Here is a 20,662-nt window from a genome sequence, read left to right as displayed (position 1 = left end):
CTGGGGTCCCTTCTGCTGGCCAGTCGTGGAGGCAGAGTCCTTGGGGTCAGAATCGGCTCCTGGCTGGGCCCTCCTGGCTGTCCCCTGCTCCAGGCTCTTCTTTTCGGCCTTCCTCGCAGCGCTTGCCATGGCTTTCCTCCTGCAGTTACTTCTTGGAGCTGGATCTGGAACTCTTCCCGGAATGGGTGGAGCTATGCAGATTCTTCTCCCGTCGTGTTCTGGACAAATTCCACGAAAGGTCTTTGTCTCGATGATTTTCTTCCTCGAAGATTCCACAGGACAGCCCGATTCTTCTCCGAGTCTTCGTCTTCTTCTGGATTCTTTAGAGCTTCTTCCTCCCACCGATATCCGCCTTCCTTCTCCGATGTCAGCTGGGCTCCGAAGCTCTTCTCCTTCCGAGTTCGATCGCTCTCGTCAAGTGTAGATCGCAGCTCTTGTGTTCTTAAAAGAACAGATACTACACTTGATCTTAGCCAAAAGGCCGAGAAGCGATAACCAGAATTGGTTTCAAACTACGGAGCCACCCAAGGATCCTGAAAAGTCCATTTGTGGAGATGAGCTCCTGGACTCCCGTTAAGAAGACATGTTGTCAACCTCTAGATCCCTTACATGCCTGCACTTTTCGGCTTGCTGCTACTGCAATCCACGCGTTTTAGATCTGCATAACTCCACCTCTTTAAACACAGCACCTTCACCCCCTGCTGTTCCCACCCGCCTCAACACCGTTGGAAGGGAGGAGAACCAATTAAGGCGGGGGGTGGGGTGGAACGAGCAGCTGTCTACCCTTAGCAGGAGGGCTCCTGATTACATACCTCTCCTGCTGCTGCTGCTGCTGGCTGTCCAGCAGCAGACTGAAGGTGGCTGCTGCTGTGCACAGGTATATAAAGGCTCAGAGCCTATTATGACACGCGCAGCCAGCGTTCCATTGCCACATTCCATCTACTGCAGGCAGGATACCTGGCTGGCTGAATGTCGCTGAGAAGCTCACAGAGACCGCCATAAGCAACAGTTTAACAGAATGCCACAGACTAATCAACCAAACTTTTTGGGTTGGGTTCTCTTTTATAGTCTGCAGGCATTAAATGAAAGAAGTCAGTGTTCCAGCAGAAGGAGACAACGTTTCAGAAAAGGCATTGTAGCAAACCAAAAAAGAAATTTTAAGCGCAGCAGAGTAACCAGCGCACATACCTGTTAGCTCAGGTGAGTTTAAAAGGCTGATGTTGATAACAAGGGCATTTGCTAAATAGATGGTGCGTGTGCAACAATATACTGAAAGGTCAATTATATTGTGCAGCTTATCTCACCACCTGTAGTTATTTAGGTGAAAGCTCCAAAATGCTTGCCTAATATGTCTGTTTATCCAAAAGGAAGTAAAAAGGGAGAGCTAGAAAGATAGCATTGCATCACATTACATGGCAATGCAATGCACAGTTGCTGAAGTTGAACCAAAATGAGCTTGTAATCTGGCTTCTGCAACTTTGAACATGAAAAATCCAATGAGGAGAAGAAAAGCAAAGCCAAAGAGTCCATCCCAAAATCCGACAAACAAGCAAAATGAACAAAAAACATTGAATTCAATTCTTTCTGATTTTAGAAACTGCATTAAAGAAGGGGTGCACCGGTCCTGGAGATACTGCAATACCAGGTCAATGCGTGGAGTGGACAGAGCAAGCTCTTTTTCCATCTCCCTGTTCTAAAAATCCATTTAATATATGGTCCCCAGATAGGGGACGTATCAGATATTAAACTGATAAGAACAGATACTACACTTGATCTTAGCCAAAAGGCCGAGAAGCGATAACCAGAATTGGTTTCAAACTACGGAGCCACCCAAGGATCCTGAAAAGTCCATTTGTGGAGATGAGCTCCTGGACTCCCGTTAAGAAGACATGTTGTCAACCTCTAGATCCCTTACATGCCTGCACTTTTCAGCTTGCTGCTGCTGCAATCCACGCGTTTTAGATCTGCATAACTCCACCTCTTTAAACACAGCACCTTCACCCCCTGCTGTTCCCACCCGCCTCAACACCGTTGGAAGGGAGGAGAACCAATTAAGGCGGGGGGTGGGGTGGAACGAGCAGCTGTCTACCCTTAGCAGGAGGGCTCCTGATTACATACCTCTCCTGCTGCTGCTGCTGCTGCTGGCTGTCCAGCAGCAGACTGAAGGTGGCTGCTGCTGTGCACAGGTATATAAAGGCTCAGAGCCTATTATGACACGCGCAGCCAGCGTTCCATTGCCACATTCCATCTACTGCAGGCAGGATACCTGGCTGGCTGAATGTCGCTGAGAAGCTCACAGAGACCGCCATAAGCAACAGTTTAACAGAATGCCACAGACTAATCAACCAAACTTTTTGGGTTGGGTTCTCTTTTATAGTCTGCATGCATTAAATGAAAGAAGTCAGTGTTCCAGCAGAAGGAGACAACGTTTCAGAAAAGGCATTGTAGCAAACCAAAAAAGAAATTTTAAGCGCAGCAGAGTAACCAGCGCACATACCTGTTAGCTCAGGTGAGTTTAAAAGGCTGCTGTTGATAACAAGGGCATTTGCTAAATAGATGGTGTGTGTGCAACAATATACTGAAAGGTCAATTATATTGTGCAGCTTATCTCACCACCTGTAGTTATTTAGGTGAAAGCTCCAAAATGCTTGCCTAATATGTCTGTTTATCCAAAAGGAAGTAAAAAGGGAGAGCTAGAAAGATAGCATTGCATCACATTACATGGCAATGCAATGCACAGTTGCTGAAGTTGAACCAAAATGAGCTTGTAATCTGGCTTCTGCAACTTTGAACATGAAAAATCCAATGAGGAGAAGAAAAGCAAAGCCAAAGAGTCCATCCCAAAATCCGACAAACAAGCAAAATGAACAAAAAACATTGAATTCAATTCTTTCTGATTTTAGAAACTGCATTAAAGAAGGGGTGCACCGGTCCTGGAGATACTGCAATACCAGGTCAATGCGTGGAGTGGACAGAGCAAGCTCTTTTTCCATCTCCCTGTTCTAAAAATCCATTTAATATATGGTCCCCAGATAGGGGACGTATCAGATATTAAACTGATAAGAACAGATACTACACTTGATCTTAGCCAAAAGGCCGAGAAGCGATAACCAGAATTGGTTTCAAACTACGGAGCCACCCAAGGATCCTGAAAAGTCCATTTGTGGAGATGAGCTCCTGGACTCCCGTTAAGAAGACATGTTGTCAACCTCTAGATCCCTTACATGCCTGCACTTTTCGGCTTGCTGCTGCTGCAATCCACGCGTTTTAGATCTGCATAACTCCACCTCTTTAAACACAGCACCTTCACCCCCTGCTGTTCCCACCCGCCTCAACACCGTTGGAAGGGAGGAGAACCAATTAAGGCGGGGGGTGGGGTGGAACGAGCAGCTGTCTACCCTTAGCAGGAGGGCTCCTGATTACATACCTCTCCTGCTGCTGCTGCTGCTGCTGGCTGTCCAGCAGCAGACTGAAGGTGACTGCTGCTGTGCACAGGTATATAAAGGCTCAGAGCCTATTATGACACGCGCAGCCAGCGTTCCATTGCCACATTCCATCTACTGCAGGCAGGATACCTGGCTGGCTGAATGTCGCTGAGAAGCTCACAGAGACCGCCATAAGCAACAGTTTAACAGAATGCCACAGACTAATCAACCAAACTTTTTGGGTTGGGTTCTCTTTTATAGTCTGCAGGCATTAAATGAAAGAAGTCAGTGTTCCAGCAGAAGGAGACAACGTTTCAGAAAAGGCATTGTAGCAAACCAAAAAAGAAATTTTAAGCGCAGCAGAGTAACCAGCGCACATACCTGTTAGCTCAGGTGAGTTTAAAAGGCTGCTGTTGATAACAAGGGCATTTGCTAAATAGATGGTGTGTGTGCAACAATATACTGAAAGGTCAATTATATTGTGCAGCTTATCTCACCACCTGTAGTTATTTAGGTGAAAGCTCCAAAATGCTTGCCTAATATGTCTGTTTATCCAAAAGGAAGTATAAAGGGAGAGCTAGAAAGATAGCATTGCATCACATTACATGGCAATGCAATGCACAGTTGCTGAAGTTGAACCAAAATGAGCTTGTAATCTGGCTTCTGCAACTTTGAACATGAAAAATCCAATGAGGAGAAGAAAAGCAAAGCCAAAGAGTCCATCCCAAAATCCGACAAACAAGCAAAATGAACAAAAAACATTGAATTCAATTCTTTCTGATTTTAGAAACTGCATTAAAGAAGGGGTGCACCGGTCCTGGAGATACTGCAATACCAGGTCAATGCGTGGAGTGGACAGAGCAAGCTCTTTTTCCATCTCCCTGTTCTAAAAATCCATTTAATATATGGTCCCCAGATAGGGGACGTATCAGATATTAAACTGATAAGAACAGATACTACACTTGATCTTAGCCAAAAGGCCGAGAAGCGATAACCAGAATTGGTTTCAAACTACGGAGCCACCCAAGGATCCTGAAAAGTCCATTTGTGGAGATGAGCTCCTGGACTCCCGTTAAGAAGACATGTTGTCAACCTCTAGATCCCTTACATGCCTGCACTTTTCGGCTTGCTGCTGCTGCAATCCACGCGTTTTAGATCTGCATAACTCCACCTCTTTAAACACAGCACCTTCACCCCCTGCTGTTCCCACCCGCCTCAACACCGTTGGAAGGGAGGAGAACCAATTAAGGTGGGGGGTGGGGTGGAACGAGCAGCTGTCTACCCTTAGCAGGAGGGCTCCTGATTACATACCTCTCCTGCTGCTGCTGCTGCTGCTGCTGGCTGTCCAGCAGCAGACTGAAGGTGGCTGCTGCTGTGCACAGGTATATAAAGGCTCAGAGCCTATTATGACACGCGCAGCCAGCGTTCCATTGCCACATTCCATCTACTGCAGGCAGGATACCTGGCTGGCTGAATGTCGCTGAGAAGCTCACAGAGACCGCCATAAGCAACAGTTTAACAGAATGCCACAGACTAATCAACCAAACTTTTTGGGTTGGGTTCTCTTTTATAGTCTGCAGGCATTAAATGAAAGAAGTCAGTGTTCCAGCAGAAGGAGACAACGTTTCAGAAAAGGCATTGTAGCAAACCAAAAAAGAAATTTTAAGCGCAGCAGAGTAACCAGCGCACATACCTGTTAGCTCAGGTGAGTTTAAAAGGCTGCTGTTGATAACAAGGGCATTTGCTAAATAGATGGTGTGTGTGCAACAATATACTGAAAGGTCAATTATATTGTGCAGCTTATCTCACCACCTGTAGTTATTTAGGTGAAAGCTCCAAAATGCTTGCCTAATATGTCTGTTTATCCAAAAGGAAGTAAAAAGGGAGAGCTAGAAAGATAGCATTGCATCACATTACATGGCAATGCAATGCACAGTTGCTGAAGTTGAACCAAAATGAGCTTGTAATCTGGCTTCTGCAACTTTGAACATGAAAAATCCAATGAGGAGAAGAAAAGCAAAGCCAAAGAGTCCATCCCAAAATCCGACAAACAAGCAAAATGAACAAAAAACATTGAATTCAATTCTTTCTGATTTTAGAAACTGCATTAAAGAAGGGGTGCACCGGTCCTGGAGATACTGCAATACCAGGTCAATGCGTGGAGTGGACAGAGCAAGCTCTTTTTCCATCTCCCTGTTCTAAAAATCCATTTAATATATGGTCCCCAGATAGGGGACGTATCAGATATTAAACTGATAAGAACAGATACTACACTTGATCTTAGCCAAAAGGCCGAGAAGCGATAACCAGAATTGGTTTCAAACTACGGAGCCACCCAAGGATCCTGAAAAGTCCATTTGTGGAGATGAGCTCCTGGACTCCCGTTAAGAAGACATGTTGTCAACCTCTAGATCCCTTACATGCCTGCACTTTTCGGCTTGCTGCTGCTGCAATCCACGCGTTTTAGATCTGCATAACTCCACCTCTTTAAACACAGCACCTTCACCCCCTGCTGTTCCCACCCGCCTCAACACCGTTGGAAGGGAGGAGAACCAATTAAGGCGGGGGGTGGGGTGGAACGAGCAGCTGTCTACCCTTAGCAGGAGGGCTCCTGATTACATACCTCTCCTGCTGCTGCTGCTGCTGGCTGTCCAGCAGCAGACTGAAGGTGGCTGCTGCTGTGCACAGGTATATAAAGGCTCAGAGCCTATTATGACACGCGCAGCCAGCGTTCCATTGCCACATTCCATCTACTGCAGGCAGGATACCTGGCTGGCTGAATGTCGCTGAGAAGCTCACAGAGACCGCCATAAGCAACAGTTTAACAGAATGCCACAGACTAATCAACCAAACTTTTTGGGTTGGGTTCTCTTTTATAGTCTGCAGGCATTAAATGAAAGAAGTCAGTGTTCCAGCAGAAGGAGACAACGTTTCAGAAAAGGCATTGTAGCAAACCAAAAAAGAAATTTTAAGCGCAGCAGAGTAACCAGCGCACATACCTGTTAGCTCAGGTGAGTTTAAAAGGCTGCTGTTGATAACAAGGGCATTTGCTAAATAGATGGTGTGTGTGCAACAATATACTGAAAGGTCAATTATATTGTGCAGCTTATCTCACCACCTGTAGTTATTTAGGTGAAAGCTCCAAAATGCTTGCCTAATATGTCTGTTTATCCAAAAGGAAGTAAAAAGGGAGAGCTAGAAAGATAGCATTGCATCACATTACATGGCAATGCAATGCACAGTTGCTGAAGTTGAACCAAAATGAGCTTGTAATCTGGCTTCTGCAACTTTGAACATGAAAAATCCAATGAGGAGAAGAAAAGCAAAGCCAAAGAGTCCATCCCAAAATCCGACAAACAAGCAAAATGAACAAAAAACATTGAATTCAATTCTTTCTGATTTTAGAAACTGCATTAAAGAAGGGGTGCACCGGTCCTGGAGATACTGCAATACCAGGTCAATGCGTGGAGTGGACAGAGCAAGCTCTTTTTCCATCTCCCTGTTCTAAAAATCCATTTAATATATGGTCCCCAGATAGGGGACGTATCAGATATTAAACTGATAAGAACAGATACTACACTTGATCTTAGCCAAAAGGCCGAGAAGCGATAACCAGAATTGGTTTCAAACTACGGAGCCACCCAAGGATCCTGAAAAGTCCATTTGTGGAGATGAGCTCCTGGACTCCCGTTAAGAAGACATGTTGTCAACCTCTAGATCCCTTACATGCCTGCACTTTTCGGCTTGCTGCTGCTGCAATCCACGCGTTTTAGATCTGCATAACTCCACCTCTTTAAACACAGCACCTTCACCCCCTGCTGTTCCCACCCGCCTCAACACCGTTGGAAGGGAGGAGAACCAATTAAGGCGGGGAGTGGGGTGGAACGAGCAGCTGTCTACCCTTAGCAGGAGGGCTCCTGATTACATACCTCTCCTGCTGCTGCTGCTGCTGGCTGTCCAGCAGCAGACTGAAGGTGGCTGCTGCTGTGCACAGGTATATAAAGGCTCAGAGCCTATTATGACACGCGCAGCCAGCGTTCCATTGCCACATTCCATCTACTGCAGGCAGGATACCTGGCTGGCTGAATGTCGCTGAGAAGCTCACAGAGACCGCCATAAGCAACAGTTTAACAGAATGCCACAGACTAATCAACCAAACTTTTTTGGGTTGGGTTCTCTTTTATAGTCTGCAGGCATTAAATGAAAGAAGTCAGTGTTCCAGCAGAAGGAGACAACGTTTCAGAAAAGGCATTGTAGCAAACCAAAAAAGAAATTTTAAGCGCAGCAGAGTAACCAGCGCACATACCTGTTAGCTCAGGTGAGTTTAAAAGGCTGCTGTTGATAACAAGGGCATTTGCTAAATAGATGGTGTGTGTGCAACAATATACTGAAAGGTCAATTATATTGTGCAGCTTATCTCACCACCTGTAGTTATTTAGGTGAAAGCTCCAAAATGCTTGCCTAATATGTCTGTTTATCCAAAAGGAAGTAAAAAGGGAGAGCTAGAAAGATAGCATTGCATCACATTACATGGCAATGCAATGCACAGTTGCTGAAGTTGAACCAAAATGAGCTTGTAATCTGGCTTCTGCAACTTTGAACATGAAAAATCCAATGAGGAGAAGAAAAGCAAAGCCAAAGAGTCCATCCCAAAATCCGACAAACAAGCAAAATGAACAAAAAACATTGAATTCAATTCTTTCTGATTTTAGAAACTGCATTAAAGAAGGGGTGCACCGGTCCTGGAGATACTGCAATACCAGGTCAATGCGTGGAGTGGACAGAGCAAGCTCTTTTTCCATCTCCCTGTTCTAAAAATCCATTTAATATATGGTCCCCAGATAGGGGACGTATCAGATATTAAACTGATAAGAACAGATACTACACTTGATCTTAGCCAAAAGGCCGAGAAGCGATAACCAGAATTGGTTTCAAACTACGGAGCCACCCAAGGATCCTGAAAAGTCCATTTGTGGAGATGAGCTCCTGGACTCCCGTTAAGAAGACATGTTGTCAACCTCTAGATCCCTTACATGCCTGCACTTTTCGGCTTGCTGCTGCTGCAATCCACGCGTTTTAGATCTGCATAACTCCACCTCTTTAAACACAGCACCTTCACCCCCTGCTGTTCCCACCCGCCTCAACACCGTTGGAAGGGAGGAGAACCAATTAAGGCGGGGGGTGGGGTGGAACGAGCAGCTGTCTACCCTTAGCAGGAGGGCTCCTGATTACATACCTCTCCTGCTGCTGCTGCTGCTGGCTGTCCAGCAGCAGACTGAAGGTGGCTGCTGCTGTGCACAGGTATATAAAGGCTCAGAGCCTATTATGACATGCGCAGCCAGCGTTCCATTGCCACATTCCATCTACTGCAGGCAGGATACCTGGCTGGCTGAATGTCGCTGAGAAGCTCACAGAGACCGCCATAAGCAACAGTTTAACAGAATGCCACAGACTAATCAACCAAACTTTTTGGGTTGGGTTCTCTTTTATAGTCTGCAGGCATTAAATGAAAGAAGTCAGTGTTCCAGCAGAAGGAGACAACGTTTCAGAAAAGGCATTGTAGCAAACCAAAAAAGAAATTTTAAGCGCAGCAGAGTAACCAGCGCACATACCTGTTAGCTCAGGTGAGTTTAAAAGGCTGCTGTTGATAACAAGGGCATTTGCTAAATAGATGGTGTGTGTGCAACAATATACTGAAAGGTCAATTATATTGTGCAGCTTATCTCACCACCTGTAGTTATTTAGGTGAAAGCTCCAAAATGCTTGCCTAATATGTCTGTTTATCCAAAAGGAAGTAAAAAGGGAGAGCTAGAAAGATAGCATTGCATCACATTACATGGCAATGCAATGCACAGTTGCTGAAGTTGAACCAAAATGAGCTTGTAATCTGGCTTCTGCAACTTTGAACATGAAAAATCCAATGAGGAGAAGAAAAGCAAAGCCAAAGAGTCCATCCCAAAATCCGACAAACAAGCAAAATGAACAAAAAACATTGAATTCAATTCTTTCTGATTTTAGAAACTGCATTAAAGAAGGGGTGCACCGGTCCTGGAGATACTGCAATACCAGGTCAATGCGTGGAGTGGACAGAGCAAGCTCTTTTTCCATCTCCCTGTTCTAAAAATCCATTTAATATATGGTCCCCAGATAGGGGACGTATCAGATATTAAACTGATAAGAACAGATACTACACTTGATCTTAGCCAAAAGGCCGAGAAGCGATAACCAGAATTGGTTTCAAACTACGGAGCCACCCAAGGATCCTGAAAAGTCCATTTGTGGAGATGAGCTCCTGGACTCCCGTTAAGAAGACATGTTGTCAACCTCTAGATCCCTTACATGCCTGCACTTTTCGGCTTGCTGCTGCTGCAATCCACGCGTTTTAGATCTGCATAACTCCACCTCTTTAAACACAGCACCTTCACCCCCTGCTGTTCCCACCCGCCTCAACACCGTTGGAAGGGAGGAGAACCAATTAAGGCGGGGGGTGGGGTGGAACGAGCAGCTGTCTACCCTTAGCAGGAGGGCTCCTGATTACATACCTCTCCTGCTGCTGCTGCTGCTGCTGGCTGTCCAGCAGCAGACTGAAGGTGGCTGCTGCTGTGCACAGGTATATAAAGGCTCAGAGCCTATTATGACACGCGCAGCCAGCGTTCCATTGCCACATTCCATCTACTGCAGGCAGGATACCTGGCTGGCTGAATGTCGCTGAGAAGCTCACAGAGACCGCCATAAGCAACAGTTTAACAGAATGCCACAGACTAATCAACCAAACTTTTTGGGTTGGGTTCTCTTTTATAGTCTGCAGGCATTAAATGAAAGAAGTCAGTGTTCCAGCAGAAGGAGACAACGTTTCAGAAAAGGCATTGTAGCAAACCAAAAAAGAAATTTTAAGCGCAGCAGAGTAACCAGCGCACATACCTGTTAGCTCAGGTGAGTTTAAAAGGCTGCTGTTGATAACAAGGGCATTTGCTAAATAGATGGTGTGTGTGCAACAATATACTGAAAGGTCAATTATATTGTGCAGCTTATCTCACCACCTGTAGTTATTTAGGTGAAAGCTCCAAAATGCTTGCCTAATATGTCTGTTTATCCAAAAGGAAGTAAAAAGGGAGAGCTAGAAAGATAGCATTGCATCACATTACATGGCAATGCAATGCACAGTTGCTGAAGTTGAACCAAAATGAGCTTGTAATCTGGCTTCTGCAACTTTGAACATGAAAAATCCAATGAGGAGAAGAAAAGCAAAGCCAAAGAGTCCATCCCAAAATCCGACAAACAAGCAAAATGAACAAAAAACATTGAATTCAATTCTTTCTGATTTTAGAAACTGCATTAAAGAAGGGGTGCACCGGTCCTGGAGATAATGCAATACCAGGTCAATGCGTGGAGTGGACAGAGCAAGCTCTTTTTCCATCTCCCTGTTCTAAAAATCCATTTAATATATGGTCCCCAGATAGGGGACGTATCAGATATTAAACTGATAAGAACAGATACTACACTTGATCTTAGCCAAAAGGCCGAGAAGCGATAACCAGAATTGGTTTCAAACTACGGAGCCACCCAAGGATCCTGAAAAGTCCATTTGTGGAGATGAGCTCCTGGACTCCCGTTAAGAAGACATGTTGTCAACCTCTAGATCCCTTACATGCCTGCACTTTTCGGCTTGCTGCTGCTGCAATCCACGCGTTTTAGATCTGCATAACTCCACCTCTTTAAACACAGCACCTTCACCCCCTGCTGTTCCCACCCGCCTCAACACCGTTGGAAGGGAGGAGAACCAATTAAGGCGGGGGGTGGGGTGGAACGAGCAGCTGTCTACCCTTAGCAGGAGGGCTCCTGATTACATACCTCTCCTGCTGCTGCTGCTGCTGGCTGTCCAGCAGCAGACTGAAGGTGGCTGCTGCTGTGCACAGGTATATAAAGGCTCAGAGCCTATTATGACACGCGCAGCCAGCGTTCCATTGCCACATTCCATCTACTGCAGGCAGGATACCTGGCTGGCTGAATGTCGCTGAGAAGCTCACAGAGACCGCCATAAGCAACAGTTTAACAGAATGCCACAGACTAATCAACCAAACTTTTTGGGTTGGGTTCTCTTTTATAGTCTGCAGGCATTAAATGAAAGAAGTCAGTGTTCCAGCAGAAGGAGACAACGTTTCAGAAAAGGCATTGTAGCAAACCAAAAAAGAAATTTTAAGCGCAGCAGAGTAACCAGCGCACATACCTGTTAGCTCAGGTGAGTTTAAAAGGCTGCTGTTGATAACAAGGGCATTTGCTAAATAGATGGTGTGTGTGCAACAATATACTGAAAGGTCAATTATATTGTGCAGCTTATCTCACCACCTGTAGTTATTTAGGTGAAAGCTCCAAAATGCTTGCCTAATATGTCTGTTTATCCAAAAGGAAGTAAAAAGGGAGAGCTAGAAAGATAGCATTGCATCACATTACATGGCAATGCAATGCACAGTTGCTGAAGTTGAACCAAAATGAGCTTGTAATCTGGCTTCTGCAACTTTGAACATGAAAAATCCAATGAGGAGAAGAAAAGCAAAGCCAAAGAGTCCATCCCAAAATCCGACAAACAAGCAAAATGAACAAAAAACATTGAATTCAATTCTTTCTGATTTTAGAAACTGCATTAAAGAAGGGGTGCACCGGTCCTGGAGATACTGCAATACCAGGTCAATGCGTGGAGTGGACAGAGCAAGCTCTTTTTCCATCTCCCTGTTCTAAAAATCCATTTAATATATGGTCCCCAGATAGGGGACGTATCAGATATTAAACTGATAAGAACAGATACTACACTTGATCTTAGCCAAAAGGCCGAGAAGCGATAACCAGAATTGGTTTCAAACTACGGAGCCACCCAAGGATCCTGAAAAGTCCATTTGTGGAGATGAGCTCCTGGACTCCCGTTAAGAAGACATGTTGTCAACCTCTAGATCCCTTACATGCCTGCACTTTTCGGCTTGCTGCTGCTGCAATCCACGCGTTTTAGATCTGCATAACTCCACCTCTTTAAACACAGCACCTTCACCCCCTGCTGTTCCCACCCGCCTCAACACCGTTGGAAGGGAGGAGAACCAATTAAGGCGGGGGGTGGGGTGGAACGAGCAGCTGTCTACCCTTAGCAGGAGGGCTCCTGATTACATACCTCTCCTGCTGCTGCTGCTGGCTGTCCAGCAGCAGACTGAAGGTGGCTGCTGCTGTGCACAGGTATATAAAGGCTCAGAGCCTATTATGACACGCGCAGCCAGCGTTCCATTGCCACATTCCATCTACTGCAGGCAGGATACCTGGCTGGCTGAATGTCGCTGAGAAGCTCACAGAGACCGCCATAAGCAACAGTTTAACAGAATGCCACAGACTAATCAACCAAACTTTTTGGGTTGGGTTCTCTTTTATAGTCTGCAGGCATTAAATGAAAGAAGTCAGTGTTCCAGCAGAAGGAGACAACGTTTCAGAAAAGGCATTGTAGCAAACCAAAAAAGAAATTTTAAGCGCAGCAGAGTAACCAGCGCACATACCTGTTAGCTCAGGTGAGTTTAAAAGGCTGCTGTTGATAACAAGGGCATTTGCTAAATAGATGGTGTGTGTGCAACAATATACTGAAAGGTCAATTATATTGTGCAGCTTATCTCACCACCTGTAGTTATTTAGGTGAAAGCTCCAAAATGCTTGCCTAATATGTCTGTTTATCCAAAAGGAAGTAAAAAGGGAGAGCTAGAAAGATAGCATTGCATCACATTACATGGCAATGCAATGCACAGTTGCTGAAGTTGAACCAAAATGAGCTTGTAATCTGGCTTCTGCAACTTTGAACATGAAAAATCCAATGAGGAGAAGAAAAGCAAAGCCAAAGAGTCCATCCCAAAATCCGACAAACAAGCAAAATGAACAAAAAACATTGAATTCAATTCTTTCTGATTTTAGAAACTGCATTAAAGAAGGGGTGCACCGGTCCTGGAGATACTGCAATACCAGGTCAATGCGTGGAGTGGACAGAGCAAGCTCTTTTTCCATCTCCCTGTTCTAAAAATCCATTTAATATATGGTCCCCAGATAGGGGACGTATCAGATATTAAACTGATAAGAACAGATACTACACTTGATCTTAGCCAAAAGGCCGAGAAGCGATAACCAGAATTGGTTTCAAACTACGGAGCCACCCAAGGATCCTGAAAAGTCCATTTGTGGAGATGAGCTCCTGGACTCCCGTTAAGAAGACATGTTGTCAACCTCTAGATCCCTTACATGCCTGCACTTTTCGGCTTGCTGCTGCTGCAATCCACGCGTTTTAGATCTGCATAACTCCACCTCTTTAAACACAGCACCTTCACCCCCTGCTGTTCCCACCCGCCTCAACACCGTTGGAAGGGAGGAGAACCAATTAAGGCGGGGGGTGGGGTGGAACGAGCAGCTGTCTACCCTTAGCAGGAGGGCTCCTGATTACATACCTCTCCTGCTGCTGCTGCTGCTGGCTGTCCAGCAGCAGACTGAAGGTGGCTGCTGCTGTGCACAGGTATATAAAGGCTCAGAGCCTATTATGACACGCGCAGCCAGCGTTCCATTGCCACATTCCATCTACTGCAGGCAGGATACCTGGCTGGCTGAATGTCGCTGAGAAGCTCACAGAGACCGCCATAAGCAACAGTTTAACAGAATGCCACAGACTAATCAACCAAACTTTTTGGGTTGGGTTCTCTTTTATAGTCTGCAGGCATTAAATGAAAGAAGTCAGTGTTCCAGCAGAAGGAGACAACGTTTCAGAAAAGGCATTGCAGCAAACCAAAAAAGAAATTTTAAGCGCAGCAGAGTAACCAGCGCACATACCTGTTAGCTCAGGTGAGTTTAAAAGGCTGCTGTTGATAACAAGGGCATTTGCTAAATAGATGGTGTGTGTGCAACAATATACTGAAAGGTCAATTATATTGTGCAGCTTATCTCACCACCTGTAGTTATTTAGGTGAAAGCTCCAAAATGCTTGCCTAATATGTCTGTTTATCCAAAAGGAAGTAAAAAGGGAGAGCTAGAAAGATAGCATTGCATCACATTACATGGCAATGCAATGCACAGTTGCTGAAGTTGAACCAAAATGAGCTTGTAATCTGGCTTCTGCAACTTTGAACATGAAAAATCCAATGAGGAGAAGAAAAGCAAAGCCAAAGAGTCCATCCCAAAATCCGACAAACAAGCAAAATGAACAAAAAACATTGAATTCAATTCTTTCTGATTTTAGAAACTGCATTAAAGAAGGGGTGCACCGGTCCTGGAGATACTGCAATACCAGGTCAATGCGTGGAGTGGACAGAGCAAGCTCTTTTTCCATCTCCCTGTTCTAAAAATCCATTTAATATGTGGTCCCCAGATAGGGGACGTATCAGATATTAAACTGATAAGAACAGATACTACACTTGATCATAGCCAAAAGGCCGAGAAGCGATAACCAGAATTGGTTTCAAACTACGGAGCCACCCAAGGATCCTGAAAAGTCCATTTGTGGAGATGAGCTCCTGGACTCCCGTTAAGAAGACATGTTGTCAACCTCTAGATCCCTTACATGCCTGCACTTTTCGGCTTGCTGCTGCTGCAATCCACGCGTTTTAGATCTGCATAACTCCACCTCTTTAAACACAGCACCTTCACCCCCTGCTGTTCCCACCCGCCTCAACACCGTTGGAAGGGAGGAGAACCAATTAAGGCGGGGGGTGGGGTGGAACGAGCAGCTGTCTACCCTTAGCAGGAGGGCTCCTGATTGCATACCTCTCCTGCTGCTGCTGCTGCTGCTGGCTGTCCAGCAGCAGACTGAAGGTGGCTGCTGCTGTGCACAGGTATATAAAGGCTCAGAGCCTATTATGACACGCGCAGCCAGCGTTCCATTGCCACATTCCATCTACTGCAGGCAGGATACCTGGCTGGCTGAATGTCGCTGAGAAGCTCACAGAGACCGCCATAAGCAACAGTTTAACAGAATGCCACAGACTAATCAACCAAACTTTTTGGGTTGGGTTCTCTTTTATAGTCTGCAGGCATTAAATGAAAGAAGTCAGTGTTCCAGCAGAAGGAGACAACGTTTCAGAAAAGGCATTGTAGCAAACCAAAAAAGAAATTTTAAGCGCAGCAGAGTAACCAGCGCACATACCTGTTAGCTCAGGTGAGTTTAAAAGGCTGCTGTTGATAACAAGGGCATTTGCTAAATAGATGGTGTGTGTGCAACAATATACTGAAAGGTCAATTATATTGTGCAGCTTATCTCACCACCTGTAGTTATTTAGGTGAAAGCTCCAAAATGCTTGCCTAATATGTCTGTTTATCCAAAAGGAAGTAAAAAGGGAGAGCTAGAAAGATAGCATTGCATCACATTACATGGCAATGCAATGCACAGTTGCTGAAGTTGAACCAAAATGAGCTTGTAATCTGGCTTCTGCAACTTTGAACATGAAAAATCCAATGAGGAGAAGAAAAGCAAAGCCAAAGAGTCCATCCCAAAATCCGACAAACAAGCAAAATGAACAAAAAACATTGAATTCAATTCTTTCTGATTTTAGAAACTGCATTAAAGAAGGGGTGCACCGGTCCTGGAGATACTGCAATACCAGGTCAATGCGTGGAGTGGACAGAGCAAGCTCTTTTTCCATCTCCCTGTTCTAAAAATCCATTTAATATATGGTCCCCAGATAGGGGACGTATCAGATATTAAACTGATAAGAACAGATACTACACTTGATCTTAGCCAAAAGGCCGAGAAGCGATAACCAGAATTGGTTTCAAACTACGGAGCCACCCAAGGATCCTGAAAAGTCCATTTGTGGAGATGAGCTCCTGGACTCCCGTTAAGAAGACATGTTGTCAACCTCTAGATCCCTTACATGCCTGCACTTTTCGGCTTGCTGCTGCTGCAATCCACGCGTTTTAGATCTGCATAACTCCACCTCTTTAAACACAGCACCTTCACCCCCTGCTGTTCCCACCCGCCTCAACACCGTTGGAAGGGAGGAGAACCAATTAAGGCGGGGGGTGGGGTGGAACGAGCAGCTGTCTACCCTTAGCAGGAGGGCTCCTGATTACATACCTCTCCTGCTGCTGCTGCTGCTGGCTGTCCAGCAGCAGACTGAAGGTGGCTGCTGCTGTGCACAGGTATATAAAGGCTCAGAGCCTATTATGACACGCGCAGCCAGCGTTCCATTGCCACATTCCATCTACTGCAGGCAGGATACCTGGCTGGCTGAATGTCGCTGAGAAGCTCACAGAGACCGCCATAAGCAACAGTTTAACAGAATGCCACAGACTAATCAACCAAACTTTTTGGGTTGGGTTCTCTTTTATAGTCTGCAGGCATTAAATGAAAGAAGTCAGTGTTCCAGCAGAAGGAGACAACGTTTCAGAAAAGGCATTGTAGCAAACCAAAAAAGAAATTTTAAGCGCAGCAGAGTAACCAGCGCACATACCTGTTAGCTCAGGTGAGTTTAAAAGGCTGCTGTTGATAACAAGGGCATTTGCTAAATAGATGGTGTGTGTGCAACAATATACTGAAAGGTCAATTATATTGTGCAGCTTATCTCACCACCTGTAGTTATTTAGGTGAAAGCTCCAAAATGCTTGCCTAATATGTCTGTTTATCCAAAAGGAAGTAAAAAGGGAGAGCTAGAAAGATAGCATTGCATCACATTACATGGCAATGCAATGCACAGTTGCTGAAGTTGAACCAAAATGAGCTTGTAATCTGGCTTCTGCAACTTTGAACATGAAAAATCCAATGAGGAGAAGAAAAGCAAAGCCAAAGAGTCCATCCCAAAATCCGACAAACAAGCAAAATGAACAAAAAACATTGAATTCAATTCTTTCTGATTTTAGAAACTGCATTAAAGAAGGGGTGCACCGGTCCTGGAGATACTGCAATACCAGGTCAATGCGTGGAGTGGACAGAGCAAGCTCTTTTTCCATCTCCCTGTTCTAAAAATCCATTTAATATATGGTCCCCAGATAGGGGACGTATCAGATATTAAACTGATAAGAACAGATACTACACTTGATCTTAGCCAAAAGGCCGAGAAGCGATAACCAGAATTGGTTTCAAACTACGGAGCCACCCAAGGATCCTGAAAAGTCCATTTGTGGAGATGAGCTCCTGGACTCCCGTTAAGAAGACATGTTGTCAACCTCTAGATCCCTTACATGCCTGCACTTTTCGGCTTGCTGCTGCTGCAATCCACGCGTTTTAGATCTGCATAACTCCACCTCTTTAAACACAGCACCTTCACCCCCTGCTGTTCCCACCCGCCTCAACACCGTTGGAAGGGAGGAGAACCAATTAAGGCGGGGGGTGGGGTGGAACGAGCAGCTGTCTACCCTTAGCAGGAGGGCTCCTGATTACATACCTCTCCTGCTGCTGCTGCTGCTGGCTGTCCAGCAGCAGACTGAAGGTGGCTGCTGCTGTGCACAGGTATATAAAGGCTCAGAGCCTATTATGACACGCGCAGCCAGCGTTCCATTGCCACATTCCATCTACTGCAGGCAGGATACCTGGCTGGCTGAATGTCGCTTTGAAGCTCACAGAGACCGCCATAAGCAACAGTTTAACAGAATGCCACAGACTAATCAACCAAACTTTTTGGGTTGGGTTCTCTTTTATAGTCTGCAGGCATTAAATGAAAGAAGTCAGTGTTCCAGCAGAAGGAGACAACGTTTCAGAAAAGGCATTGTAGCAAACCAAAAAAGAAATTTTAAGCGCAGCAGAGTAACCAGCGCACATACCTGTTAGCTCAGGTGAGTTTAAAAGGCTGCTGTTGATAACAAGGGCATTTGCTAAATAGATGGTGTGTGTGCAACAATATACTGAAAGGTCAATTATATTGTGCAGCTTATCTCACCACCTGTAGTTATTTAGGTGAAAGCTCCAAAATGCTTGCCTAATATGTCTGTTTATCCAAAAGGAAGTAAAAAGGGAGAGCTAGAAAGATAGCATTGCATCACATTACATGGCAATGCAATGCACAGTTGCTGAAGTTGAACCAAAATGAGCTTGTAATCTGGCTTCTGCAACTTTGAACATGAAAAATCCAATGAGGAGAAGAAAAGCAAAGCCAAAGAGTCCATCCCAAAATCCGACAAACAAGCAAAATGAACAAAAAACATTGAATTCAATTCTTTCTGATTTTAGAAACTGCATTAAAGAAGGGGTGCACCGGTCCTGGAGATACTGCAATACCAGGTCAATGCGTGGAGTGGACAGAGCAAGCTCTTTTTCCATCTCCCTGTTCTAAAAATCCATTTAATATATGGTCCCCAGATAGGGGACGTATCAGATATTAAACTGATAAGAACAGATTTTTTTTTTTTTTTTTTTCCCTCAGATGGGGAAATCCACGGTCTATAGTCACGACCAAAGGAACTTCCTTCCAAACAGCTGCATCATCTCAACGACACAAATGCTGCTCCCATCATCACCGGAAAAATTTTTATTTCTTCTTTTTAAACCTTACACAGAAAACAAGATCAAGAAGTATTTACAAAATATCTCCACTTTTTAACTTTCCATATTCCCTCCGCATCCACTTCCCCTCTCCTCTTTTTGTCCCATAAGAAACACACATACATCTTCCCCATAATCACCTTCACACTATCCTTTACAGCAATTTCCTTCCTTTTAAACACATACACATTCCTCACATCCCATAACACTTCCTTTATACACGCAAGCATCAACCACAAGACTCTTTCCTTCGTCCCATCACATATTCCCAAACCAAACATAAACAACTCAAAGGACAACAAATTCACACCACACAATTCTTTACACAAAGGCCCCATTCTCCCAATCACATCTCTAGCATACTGGCAATTCCAAAAAACATGCAACACACTTTCCCTTCCACCACAGCCATTTCTTGGACACGTTTCACTCCTCACTAAACCTCTATTCCTCTGAAACTCTCTTACTGGCAACACTCCATGCAAAGACTGCCACACAACCTCACTCTGCTTATTTGTCATACCACCCATCCGCACCTTCTTCCATACTTTTTGCACATCACACCCTCTCACCAAATTTATTCCACTCTCCATTTCTCTACACTCAATCATCCTGTACACAGCCTTCTTATTTCCCAACAACCTCACATCCACATCACACAACTCATACTTCACCAAAAACTTATAAACCCACACATACCACACGGGCACCTCAAAAGCAACCGGACACCGCAAATCCCTCTCTCTCCACTTCAAACGAAAAGAATAAGCCCCAAATAAATATCCACACATACATGAAAACTTTCCATCGCCCATAATCACTTTCAGCACAAACACCACAATATTCACACCCAAAAAAACTTCTAAATTTGGAAAACCCAAACCACCTTTCTCCATACGCTTCACCAACACTTCCCTCCGCGCCCTCTCCATTTTAGAATTCCACAAAAAAACAAACAAAATCCTATTCAATCCTCTCAAAACCATATAACCTGGTGGAAACACAACTGCAACATATAAAAAAATAGGCAACACCACGCTTTTAATGACTAAGATTTTTCCAAAGAAAGTAAGGCTTCTCAACTTCCAAAAACATAACTTCTTTTCAACCTTCTCTTTCGCGTCATCCCAACTTTCTTTCCCATCCAATCTTTCTGAAAACTTCACTCCCAAAACCTTAATGGGCCCATTCACTACGTTCACACCTACATCTCTACTCAAAATACCACTTCCAAAAACCTTACACTCACTCTTTTCCCAATTCACTTTAAATGCAGACGCACCACAAAAGATAGACACTAACAACTTCACCCGCCTCACCGAACATTCAGAATCACATAATACACACACGTCATCCATATAACCACTCACCTTCCACTCTCTTCCTCCACCTCCCGGCACTTGCACACCTCGAACCACTTTATCCTTCCTCAACATACACAACAAAGGTTCAATTGCACAAATAAAAGCCACAGGGGATAACGGACACCCCTGCCTCACGCCCGAATGCACATTCACTCTCCTACCGACATAACCGTTCATTAAAACACAACTATAAATATCTGTATATAGACTTCTCACTCTCCCAACAAAATCAGCAGGAAAACCCATTCTCAGCAACACTCTAAACAAAAAACCATGCGACAACCTATCATACGCCTTTTCAAAATCCAGGCTCAACAAAAACACACTCTTCTTCCGGCTCATACAATCCCATAGACAATCTCTCAATATACACACACACTCGTGAATCCGTCTCCCAG

General features: G+C 44.8%; 14 non-coding genes and 1 pseudogene across 14 annotated transcripts; all 15 read right to left on the bottom strand.

Moving 5' to 3' along the window:
* Positions 1 to 403: 403 nt before the first annotated feature.
* Positions 404 to 493, bottom strand: LOC141223794 (U2 spliceosomal RNA; annotated as a pseudogene).
* A 1,115-nt stretch (positions 494 to 1,608) lies between these two features.
* Positions 1,609 to 1,799, bottom strand: LOC141223572 (U2 spliceosomal RNA). The gene has a single exon (XR_012291140.1). It is a non-coding gene; the product is annotated as a U2 spliceosomal RNA (small nuclear RNA).
* Positions 1,800 to 2,917: 1,118 nt separating this feature from the next.
* LOC141223571 (U2 spliceosomal RNA) lies at positions 2,918 to 3,108 on the bottom strand. The gene has a single exon (XR_012291139.1). It is a non-coding gene; the product is annotated as a U2 spliceosomal RNA (small nuclear RNA).
* Positions 3,109 to 4,226: 1,118 nt separating this feature from the next.
* Positions 4,227 to 4,417, bottom strand: LOC141223846 (U2 spliceosomal RNA). The gene has a single exon (XR_012291368.1). It is a non-coding gene; the product is annotated as a U2 spliceosomal RNA (small nuclear RNA).
* Positions 4,418 to 5,538: 1,121 nt separating this feature from the next.
* Positions 5,539 to 5,729, bottom strand: LOC141223845 (U2 spliceosomal RNA). Its single transcript, XR_012291367.1, has one exon. It is a non-coding gene; the product is annotated as a U2 spliceosomal RNA (small nuclear RNA).
* A 1,115-nt stretch (positions 5,730 to 6,844) lies between these two features.
* LOC141223844 (U2 spliceosomal RNA) lies at positions 6,845 to 7,035 on the bottom strand. Its single transcript, XR_012291366.1, has one exon. It is a non-coding gene; the product is annotated as a U2 spliceosomal RNA (small nuclear RNA).
* A 1,116-nt stretch (positions 7,036 to 8,151) lies between these two features.
* LOC141223843 (U2 spliceosomal RNA) lies at positions 8,152 to 8,342 on the bottom strand. The gene has a single exon (XR_012291365.1). It is a non-coding gene; the product is annotated as a U2 spliceosomal RNA (small nuclear RNA).
* Positions 8,343 to 9,457: 1,115 nt separating this feature from the next.
* On the bottom strand, positions 9,458 to 9,648 carry LOC141223842 (U2 spliceosomal RNA). Its single transcript, XR_012291364.1, has one exon. It is a non-coding gene; the product is annotated as a U2 spliceosomal RNA (small nuclear RNA).
* Positions 9,649 to 10,766: 1,118 nt separating this feature from the next.
* LOC141223829 (U2 spliceosomal RNA) lies at positions 10,767 to 10,957 on the bottom strand. Its single transcript, XR_012291352.1, has one exon. It is a non-coding gene; the product is annotated as a U2 spliceosomal RNA (small nuclear RNA).
* A 1,115-nt stretch (positions 10,958 to 12,072) lies between these two features.
* Positions 12,073 to 12,263, bottom strand: LOC141223840 (U2 spliceosomal RNA). The gene has a single exon (XR_012291362.1). It is a non-coding gene; the product is annotated as a U2 spliceosomal RNA (small nuclear RNA).
* Positions 12,264 to 13,375: 1,112 nt separating this feature from the next.
* Positions 13,376 to 13,566, bottom strand: LOC141223839 (U2 spliceosomal RNA). The gene has a single exon (XR_012291361.1). It is a non-coding gene; the product is annotated as a U2 spliceosomal RNA (small nuclear RNA).
* A 1,115-nt stretch (positions 13,567 to 14,681) lies between these two features.
* Positions 14,682 to 14,872, bottom strand: LOC141223722 (U2 spliceosomal RNA). The gene has a single exon (XR_012291283.1). It is a non-coding gene; the product is annotated as a U2 spliceosomal RNA (small nuclear RNA).
* A 1,118-nt stretch (positions 14,873 to 15,990) lies between these two features.
* Positions 15,991 to 16,181, bottom strand: LOC141223838 (U2 spliceosomal RNA). Its single transcript, XR_012291360.1, has one exon. It is a non-coding gene; the product is annotated as a U2 spliceosomal RNA (small nuclear RNA).
* A 1,115-nt stretch (positions 16,182 to 17,296) lies between these two features.
* LOC141223836 (U2 spliceosomal RNA) lies at positions 17,297 to 17,487 on the bottom strand. Its single transcript, XR_012291359.1, has one exon. It is a non-coding gene; the product is annotated as a U2 spliceosomal RNA (small nuclear RNA).
* Positions 17,488 to 18,602: 1,115 nt separating this feature from the next.
* Positions 18,603 to 18,789, bottom strand: LOC141223778 (U2 spliceosomal RNA). Its single transcript, XR_012291331.1, has one exon. It is a non-coding gene; the product is annotated as a U2 spliceosomal RNA (small nuclear RNA).
* Between the last annotated feature and the right edge of the window lie 1,873 nt (positions 18,790 to 20,662).

This window comes from Phyllobates terribilis, unplaced genomic scaffold (assembly GCF_046119375.1).
Source record: "Phyllobates terribilis strain yellow unplaced genomic scaffold, ASM4611937v1 Scaffold_377__1_contigs__length_1856515, whole genome shotgun sequence".
In the NCBI taxonomy this organism is placed as follows: domain Eukaryota; kingdom Metazoa; phylum Chordata; class Amphibia; order Anura; family Dendrobatidae; genus Phyllobates; species Phyllobates terribilis.
The sequence above is the reverse complement of the archived record's forward strand: the minus strand, read 5'-3'. Positions and strand labels throughout refer to the sequence as shown.